This window comes from Crotalus tigris, unplaced genomic scaffold (assembly GCF_016545835.1).
Source record: "Crotalus tigris isolate CLP2741 ecotype Arizona unplaced genomic scaffold, ASM1654583v1 scf7180000017630.2799268, whole genome shotgun sequence".
Lineage (NCBI taxonomy): Eukaryota > Metazoa > Chordata > Lepidosauria > Squamata > Viperidae > Crotalus > Crotalus tigris.
This window is the reverse complement of record NW_024096524.1, coordinates 1,923,657-1,932,679: the sequence shown is the minus strand read 5'-3', so window position 1 is coordinate 1,932,679 and position 9,023 is coordinate 1,923,657. Positions and strand designations below refer to the sequence as shown.

The 9,023-nt window shown below is 42.9% G+C and overlaps 1 protein-coding gene across 1 annotated transcript in view; it reads left to right on the top strand.

Annotated features, from left to right (window-relative positions):
- Positions 1–3,735: 3,735 nt before the first annotated feature.
- LOC120304171 (myelin basic protein) overlaps positions 3,736–9,023 on the top strand; it is a 133,513-nt gene continuing 128,225 nt past the window's right edge. Inside the window, exon 1 of the mRNA XM_039334409.1 lies at positions 3,736–4,177. The gene's annotated coding sequence lies outside the window, so the exon portion shown is untranslated. The remainder of the gene's footprint in view (positions 4,178–9,023) is intronic.

Genomic DNA, 9,023 nt, shown 5'->3' with positions numbered 1-9,023 from the left:
GGATAACTCGCTGTGGGAGCCAGATGATTAGGCAACCAAGCAAGTATTACAATGCTCTGAGAAAGCCAGTTGACAGAACCACAAGAGAGAGGATGAATGGAAGACTGGGGAAAAGCAGAAGCAAACTTTGTCTACTTCCCTTGCCACTTGCCATAGTTGCAGTCCAGATCCCAGCTTAAATTAATGTCATCCTCTGTGCTCAGGAAAATGGACTTCCTCTATAATTGTGGCTATTCTATGAGACAGATTCTGTCTCTGAAGTGTATATAGCTTTCATAAAGCTTTTAAAAAACATTGCTCTGCCTGCAGGCCCTGTTTTGGATACTTATTTATTCCCCTTGTTATTCTTTTATTATTTTTGATCCTATATATTTTAGCTTTCATAAACACAGATGTTTAGGGCCTACAGTAATTCATTTCCTTCTGCAGTAACAGATGGCAAACGCCACAAGAGCCATTATTTTGAAAGAGTCTGCCTTTAGGGAAAAATAGAAACAGAATCTATGGCCCACATTCTTCTAAGATGCCTTCTTTATGAGCAAGCTAGAGGCCAGAGGATTACTTCACTCATTTAGACACTTCCCTTCCTGCAAACCCACAAAATTCTATCTCCATTTTCTCCTGAAAATGCTCTCTTGATGTTACAGCTCAAGTGACAAAATTATGCTCAGAAGCTATCCAAAGACAAAAGGACAATAGATAGGCAGAAGTAGGTCTGCATAGCTACATAGCTAAAAAGGGTGTGTCTTTACACTTCTTAAGTTGGCACACTTTAATTCTCTTAGCTCTTTTTGTTTAGCTTTCTTTTGGATAGATTTTAAACTAATTTTTAATGTTATACACTTCGATTCCACATAGGAACAATATTCTACAATCTTTTAAATGTTATATGGTATTTATGTATTGTACTAGTTAATGACCATAATAAATACAAAACTAAGCCAATCCTAATGTGTCAGCTCTCTAGATTTACTTTTGTGACTGAAGTGTCATACAAAGTGATGGACAACAAACAAACTAATGGTTCATTCAGTGCTCATTACAAAGAGGTATGATGGCTCAGTGGCTTAATGATGCTGGAAACAGTCTTTGCCCCACCTCCGGTTCTTGTGAAGATAAGAAAGAGAGAGGGAGTATACCTGCAAGATTCTGTTGCTATTTATTTATTTACCAAATTATATAACTGCCCATCTCTTGAGAAGAGACTCTGGGCTGCATATAATAGTACTATAGTTTTGCAATAAAAGTTATACTGCCCCCCCCCCCATCAATAGCTAATTATTGCTTTCATGGAAGCACTGATATGGGTGCTGGAGCCTGGGGAATAGAACAGATCGTGCAAGTTTTATCACTAGATGAGCCATCTACTGAAGTTATCTATCCAAACTTCCATGTAGTTTCTTTCCACATCTCCACCTTGATCAATACTGAACACCTTTGAATGGCCCAAGGAGGAGGTCTTCAATTATTATGGTTTCCAAATCTTTGTACAGCAGTACAAATGTTGCAAGTTTCTTGCCACTGAGTGGTAGAATGAGTGGTGGAAAACTGGGAGCTGTTGGAGGCTGCAAACCACCCCCTTTAGAGACAGGTTAGCATTGCTATGACAGATGTGATACAGCCTATGATAAAACAGGTATTTTGCATGATCTTGCCTGGAACTTGCATTGTGACCCTCCCTTTTCTTGTACTCCAGTTACAGTGCCTTCATTTTTGTTGCATTGCCAAGCTTGGTGATCTCCTGGCTTGTAGCTCTGCTACTATGCATTCAAAATGACTGAGGTATTTAAATTGGAGTTTTTATTGAACTTTGGCTTTGCCCCAGAGTTTAGAAAGAGTAAAGGTTTTTCCTTCCTCTATGTCAGGAGTGTCAAATTGCTGGCCCGCAGGCCGGATGCATCATAGCAAAACCATGCCCACCCCATTGCCGGCAATGGCAAAAAAGTTGTGATACGTTGCAACACGTGATGTTGCGAGTTTGACACCCCTGCTCTATGTGGTTCCATGGAACCACAGCTCTTGTAATGAAGCCTGATTCTGGAACAAGTACAGGAAGACAGTGTAACAGAAAGCAGAAGTGCAATGGCAAATGACAGGCAAATGGATTGGAAGATGAGGCAGCAGAGAAAATGTTTTCAATTGCTGGCATGAGAAATTGAAGGGATAACTGCATATCAGGGAAAGCAAACAATGACCGCAGTGTTCCTGTTCTCGAAAATTTCTCAATGAAGTGGCTGTTTGGTAACATTTCCATAATCTAGCTCTCTTCATATTCTCTTTTATTAGCCATAGCAATGGTTAGATTTCCTTAACCATTCCTTCTCCATATAGGGTGCCCCATATAGTGGCCCGACTGCAGATGAAAATGATGGAACAAAGCATGAGCAGCAGAGATATTCCTAGAGAGCTACCTCTGGCTTGTCAACTAGCAGTCAGGTGCAGTAGGCCTTGGGACTGTACAGTCATCCAGTTGACGGAACAGGAGATTGACATAAGTAACTTGCACACAATGAATGTGAAAATTACAGAATAGCAGTGCAATATCAGTAGCCAGTAGTGATGAAATAAAGAAGAAATATGTTTTCTGTGGTGTGACTACAGTTAACTATAAAAAGGGAGGGAGGGAGGGAGGGAGGGAAGAAAGGAAGGAAGGAAGGAAGGAAGGAGAGGAGAGGAGAGGAGAGGAGAGATAAAGTGTTGAGAAAATGATTACTCAATACACTCCTGACACAGGCAACTCCAAAATGAGCAGTTTGGGCAGTGGCCATGAAAAGGGATGTGTCCTGAAGTTCAGCTTCAGAACCAATTGGTGGTCCTCAGCGTTGCTATGTAGATTATGTAATCCTTGGATATGGCTTAATGCACATCAGCGCACCATATGATGACCACGTATTAGAATTTGCTCTGGGTGGAGATAGACAGTTCATCATTGAATTAGTGCCAGGGTGTCTCAGCCATGGATTGATTTCAGAGTGCAGGTGGGGGGCATGCAGCCATGACATTTCCAAGCGGTTGGAGGCATGTCTTTGCACTGGGGATAGTAACTGTTTGGAAGTGTCTCAAGGATCAAACTGCATCTTACATATAAGGCATCAGCAAGAAGCATAGTATCTGCTCCAATCTCCTGTAACTATCATAGCAGGTGAATGAGAGCCCATAAAGTTGAGACACATTTTTTACTGGCCAAGATAGCCAAAACGACCGTCTTCTGAGGCACAGATGGTTCAACTCTTCATGTCAAACTGTGCGGAGCTTACTGGAGGACACATCACAGGACCGGCGCTTTAGTATAAAAGAAATGTATATTTGATCTTTCTGGTCTCCCGCCTTTTACAAAGAGCCAGTGACGCAATTTTGAACTCTGTACTTTACAAGAGGAGGGAGTCCTTTTCAAGTCGTCACTAGCATGGGTTCACTTAATCCAGGAAGCCTGCCTCGCTCTGTTGAGGATCCCTCGTCACTTGACTGGCTGGGCCCCACACTTGCCCCAAAGTCTTAACACGCGTGATGCCCCCTTCCCCCCCCCCCTTTTTTTTTTTTTAGGATAGCTGCCGACTTCACATCCCGGGGCTGGGATTTCTCCCGACCCTTAATCCCCTACCCCATAAAGAGAAAGTCCTGCCCCCCCCCTCTCCGCCCGTGTTTATATTCGCGCATTTCGCTCTGCTCTTCCTGGTTTGCGCTGGAATCGTCTGCAGGAGCCCCACCCACCCCTCGGTGCTCCAAGAGCTCCGCACACCCCGGGTCGGCGCGAAGGTGCTTCGGAAGAGAGAAAGAGCGGGGAAAACGCTGCCGCGAATAGCGTGGCCGAGAGCAGCTCCCCGGTTCTGGAAGGAGCAGCCCCCAAGCCCCTCTCTCTCTAATCACGGGCTAGTGGCGGCAAGCGAGGACATCTGTCATTGTGACGGGCCAGCAGCTGCAAGCAGGCGCTCCCGCGGGGACCTTTTAGATCACAAAGCTCCTCTCACCTGCACGGCCAGGGAGAACAAATCTCTCTCTCTCTCTCTCTCTCTTTCTGGACTGACTAGGCAAGGCAGGTCACGCTTCGAGAGGCGTGAGGGGAAAAGGAAGAAGTGGCTTCCTCTGACTGACAACATTTACGTTATTGATCGGCAACGCCGGGCAAGTTGCGGGGAGCCGATTGTCGGGAGATCGCCCCTCAGCCTCATTTCTTCCGGTAGGCTCCAAACCTGACCCGCCAAGCTCCCCTGACCTTCCACTTCCCAAAGGCCGCCTTTTCTCGCTCTCTCTCTCCTTCTCCCCCTTCCTTCCTTCTCTCTCTCTCTTCCTTCCTCCTTGGAGATTTCCTTCATTGTGTGGCTGAGCTGCGTGGAGGGGAGTCCCCTCGGTCTCCACCTCCCCCCCCCGCTCTCCTGCTTCTCTGCTTTGGCTGGTGGATGCTGAAGATCCCCCGGAGCAAGCGAGGCCCAACCGAAAGGAAAAAGGGGGGGCAAAAGCAAGCGGGAACATCTTGGGTGCGTTTCGACAATCTTTCTCGATTTTTTGTCCCAGGGTTGTTGTCTCCTCGGTGGGAGTTGCCCGAGGCTTTAGGGAAGGAGGGGGGCAACAAAGCTGGGGGGGGGAGGGAAGGTGGATTGTGACAGGCTGCTGAACATCTGGTTGCAGCATTGACATTACTGGGATTAATCTCGGATTAAACAGTCTCCCACGCGTGACATCGTATATCTCAATATTGTGATCTGGCTTGCTGAAACGGGGAGGAAGGCTTCTCCGTTGTGTAGTCCGTTTCTGAAACAGTCATAGGCAGAGAATGCAAGTTTATTGTCTCTTTTCCTCTTGGCCTAAAGGTGCAAGAAAGGTTGGTACTTTGCTGTTCTGTGTATACTTTGGGGCTTGGGACTGTGGCATCCCCTCCCACCTCATCTCACTCCACAGCTACTTGGCCATGGTTGGAGTACAGTGATGTGAAACATCATGGTTGCATTCACTTGCAACACCAAACCAGGTCAGCGAATGGCTCAATGCTGCATTCACATATGCTAAACTTGATTAGTGCTGACATCAAATTTTGTGTATAGGGGGATAGTATTTTTGTGAAAATCCAGCTGTTTGCATTAACTTATGGCTCGGTGTATCGTGCAGACCCCCAAAAATGGATTAATTCAAGAATGTTTGTGTTGGTCATTCAACCTGAGGGTACCTTGTGCGTGCTGGCAGTATGACCTCTTGACTTGAGATTGTTAGTAAAGAACTGGAAAGGCCTTCCAGGTAAGTTCACTATATAGTGGATGAAGCTGAGCAAGGCTTTTCCTATGGGCCAAGTTGAATTTCAGCTCCCATTCTCTAACAGTAAGGGGCTATAACAATGTAAATAAAATTTTGTCCTAAGAAGAAAAGAGAATTCAGAAGCTGGACAGGGAGGAAGCGGCCCTGATCCCTTTTGGCTGCAGATTGCGGTCAGTTAATGGAGAGTCTTGTAACTGAGTTGGTTGAACGAATGAATGAATATAAACTTTGTGCCAGCCTGTTGAGATTTCTTCTTACTCAAATGGCATCATTAGAAGAATGTGTGTTTGCTTGCAAAGTTGGCATTTCATGATTTTGTGAAAAAAGCTGGAAATAATCTTCAGCCAAATTTCATCAAACAGAAAAAAATGTTTTGACAGGTGCCATGCAATTAAACTAGAAAAGAAGAATTAATTCATTTCTCTTCCTGTCTCCGCCACCATTGCTACAAGATCTTTTTTGCTTTGCTTTGGAGTTATATCTTCCTGTTCTCAAAAGAAAACAACTTAGTAATACTTCTAACTCAGTAACTTTCTTTAGGAGTTCCTGCTATCTTTAGCCAATGTGGCAGTGACAGCAAAGAATCTTAAACCTGTAGTGCATTAACTTGCAGGCCCTTCAGTGCACTGACCGACCTTTATGACTAGTTTGCAAATTTCTGCTGGTATAAACTTAGCAGTAAGTTGGCTTTTCGAAAACACCTGTGTTACAGGTACCAATCTGCTTACTGGCAAATTATAAAGTGTTGGTTATGGTTTTTAAAGTAGGCTTGCATACAGTTGCTACTTATTTGTCTTGACAGAGTTTGGGGTCATGCCATTTCTGTAGCTGGCAGAGGTCTCTAGAAAGCTTTCCTTTGAGGGGATTTACCATTGTGTTGGGTTTTTAAAAGACACAAATCACATTTTTTAAACATGCTCTTACTTGGGTAATGTAGTATTATTCTCTGGTTTGAACTTCAGTTGAATTACTGTGAATCTCTAAGACATTACAGTAGTTAATGGCCTAAAATATCTTCAGTTGAATTCCTGGACAGTTGGTGGATTTAGTTTTCTTGACAATAAATGGAAATGACTTGTGAATTCTTCTCAGTTGTCTCCTGTCACAATGTCACCTATAGCCTTGGAAGTTCTACTCACATACTAACTAGCTTTGATTCTGTTATATATAAATGCATTATCCATAAACAAAATATTTCTCATTTTTAATGAGAAAAAATTAAATTCTAAAGAGCTTAAGAAAGAAATTACCTGCAAGAAGTTCAGCCAGAACTATATAGTAACTCTTCATATAACAATATTGACTATATCACAGATATTCATAAAAGAATGAGACTGAATTGAATAATTTGCTGGCATCTTATCATGCTTTGAAAGATAGGTCATTAGTTTTATTTTTGTTGTATGTAAACATAGATTATATTAATGATTCATTCATTTGTTACATACAATCAAGTTGGTGTCAACTCTTAGTAACTACATAGATAGAATTTCTCCATTATGATCTATCTCTAATCTCATCCTTTAAGCCTTCCAACAGTGCACTAATCACCACTGTAACTCAGCCCATCCACCTTGCTGCTGGTTGTCCTCTTTCCTTTAAAGGAAAGGAACTTTCCCCAGCTTTAGAATCTTCTCTAAAAAGTTATGTCTTCACATAATATGTCCGAAGTAGACTAATTTGAGCCTGGTCATTTCACCAAACTCTGGGTTGATTTGTTCAGCAGTGTTCTATAACACTACTCAGTGGTGTTCTATAATGCAAAAGTTCAAAAAAAGTATCAATATTTTTCCTATCCTATTTCCTCAAAGTCCATTTGTCAATTCTATACTGTCATGGGGAAATACCATTTGCTTGCACTATATACATCTTTGTAGGTATAGACACAAGATCTTCATAGCTGCTCCACCAAGTATTAGTCTGTGGAATATTTTTTGTCCAATTGTTCCTTTATTATTTTGGATGATTCCAAAATGTAGAAACTATCACTTTGATGTCTTCCCTATCAATTTTAATTGTTAACAATTAAACATTAACAATTAGAGGGAGAACAAAAGAATCCAATTTATACCACAGCTGAAAATAGTTTCTGTTCTTTAGTGATTTAATTGTTTAAACTCCTTTTTTCCCCCAGGAGTCTGATTTACAGGTGTGTGTCAATTAGGATTTTTATAAAAATCATCAACTGAACTGCCGAAATAAAGTCAAATATAGACAGGTGCCAAGAGATACAGAAAAAAAAACTAACGTCTTTGTGGCCAATTTGTAGTTATCTAGATTTCTTCAGTCCAAAATTCATGGCCCTACAATAAAGTTTACCTTAAGCATGAAGAGGGGCCTGGTATAGGCATTAAAAAAAAGAACTCTCATTCTGTAGACATGTTGTGTTTGGATTTTTTGTTTTTTACAAAAAATAAACTATAACATGAAACAATTGATAGCCATCTCACATGTTTTATCTTCTAATTTTGCACATTTAAAACACCTGCTCTCTTGATGAATGGAAAAATTGGCTATATATTGGAGAGAGGAAGCAATTGCAGAGCCGATTAAGATTAAACACAGAATCACATTGAAAGTATCACTTATGCTACAATATATGTCAGATGAATACAGTGGTCTAATAACTATTTAACTATTACTAAATCTCTGGCTGATCTCAATGACAATTATTTCTAAGTAGACTTATAGAGGATTTCATTGTAGAGAAGATCACCTGTACAATTATACATCTGGCCCAAACGTACTTTTCTAATTCATTATTTTATTGCTACTACATTCAGTCTGATCATTTTGCTCCTTCTCATAGTTTTCCCAGAGCTTACCATAGCGTTCTTCCATACAAAGCGTCTCCCTTCTGCTGGGAAGAAAGCAGCAGAAAACGAGGCTACCATTTATAGAACAGAGAAGGGAGACAAGGGCCGATGCAGAGGGCAAGAAAGTGCGGCAAGAAAGTGTGGTAGCAGCGACAGAGGGCTGGCGGAGGGATACCAGGGCTGCTGGAGGGAGGCAGCAGGGGAGGCTTGTGCTCCCAGTGATGGCGCAAGCCATGGGAGAGTTGGCAGAGAAGGAGGAGGCAGCTGCCACCGGGCAGGTGATCTGCAGGATGAAGCAAGGGTGGCAGGGATGGAAGAAAGCAGGTGCAGTTCTGAAACGGTGGAGGGGGGACCAGGTAAGACCGATCCTCCATAGCCTGGCAGTCCGGCTTGGGAGGGAGTGAAAGGGAAGAGTCCGAGGCAGGTCACTGAACGGAGAGTGGCCTGGATGTGGGAGCCCTGAGGTAAGCGGGTGTGGGGTGCCTGGGGCAGCTCTACCCCCCCCCGCCCCAAAATAAGCTATTCTCTGAAAATAAGCCCTAATGCATTTTTGGTTCCCCAAAAAATGTAAGACTGGGTCTTATTTTTGCAGAAACATTGTATGTCATTCCCCTCCTCATTTGAGAGGTGCAGCGGAGGATGTGCTGCTCATTGCCTGCTCAGGGGTCTCCAAACCTGGCAACTTTAAGACTGGCTGGGGAATTTTGGGAGTTTGAAGTTGACAGGTCTTAAAGTTGCCAAGTTTGGAGACCCCTGTCCTATGGTATGGATCACTTCAACTTTTGATGAACCATTTTGGAGAGCACATCCTTCTGCCCTCTCCAGCATGGCCCATATCAGAGCCCAAAGCAGTTTACACTGAAGCACAACACCCATTCAGAAGTCTCTTCAAACTTTGATAAATGACACACCTGATTCATGTTTTGAGGCAACATGAATTCCTTCTTCAAAGCAAATTAC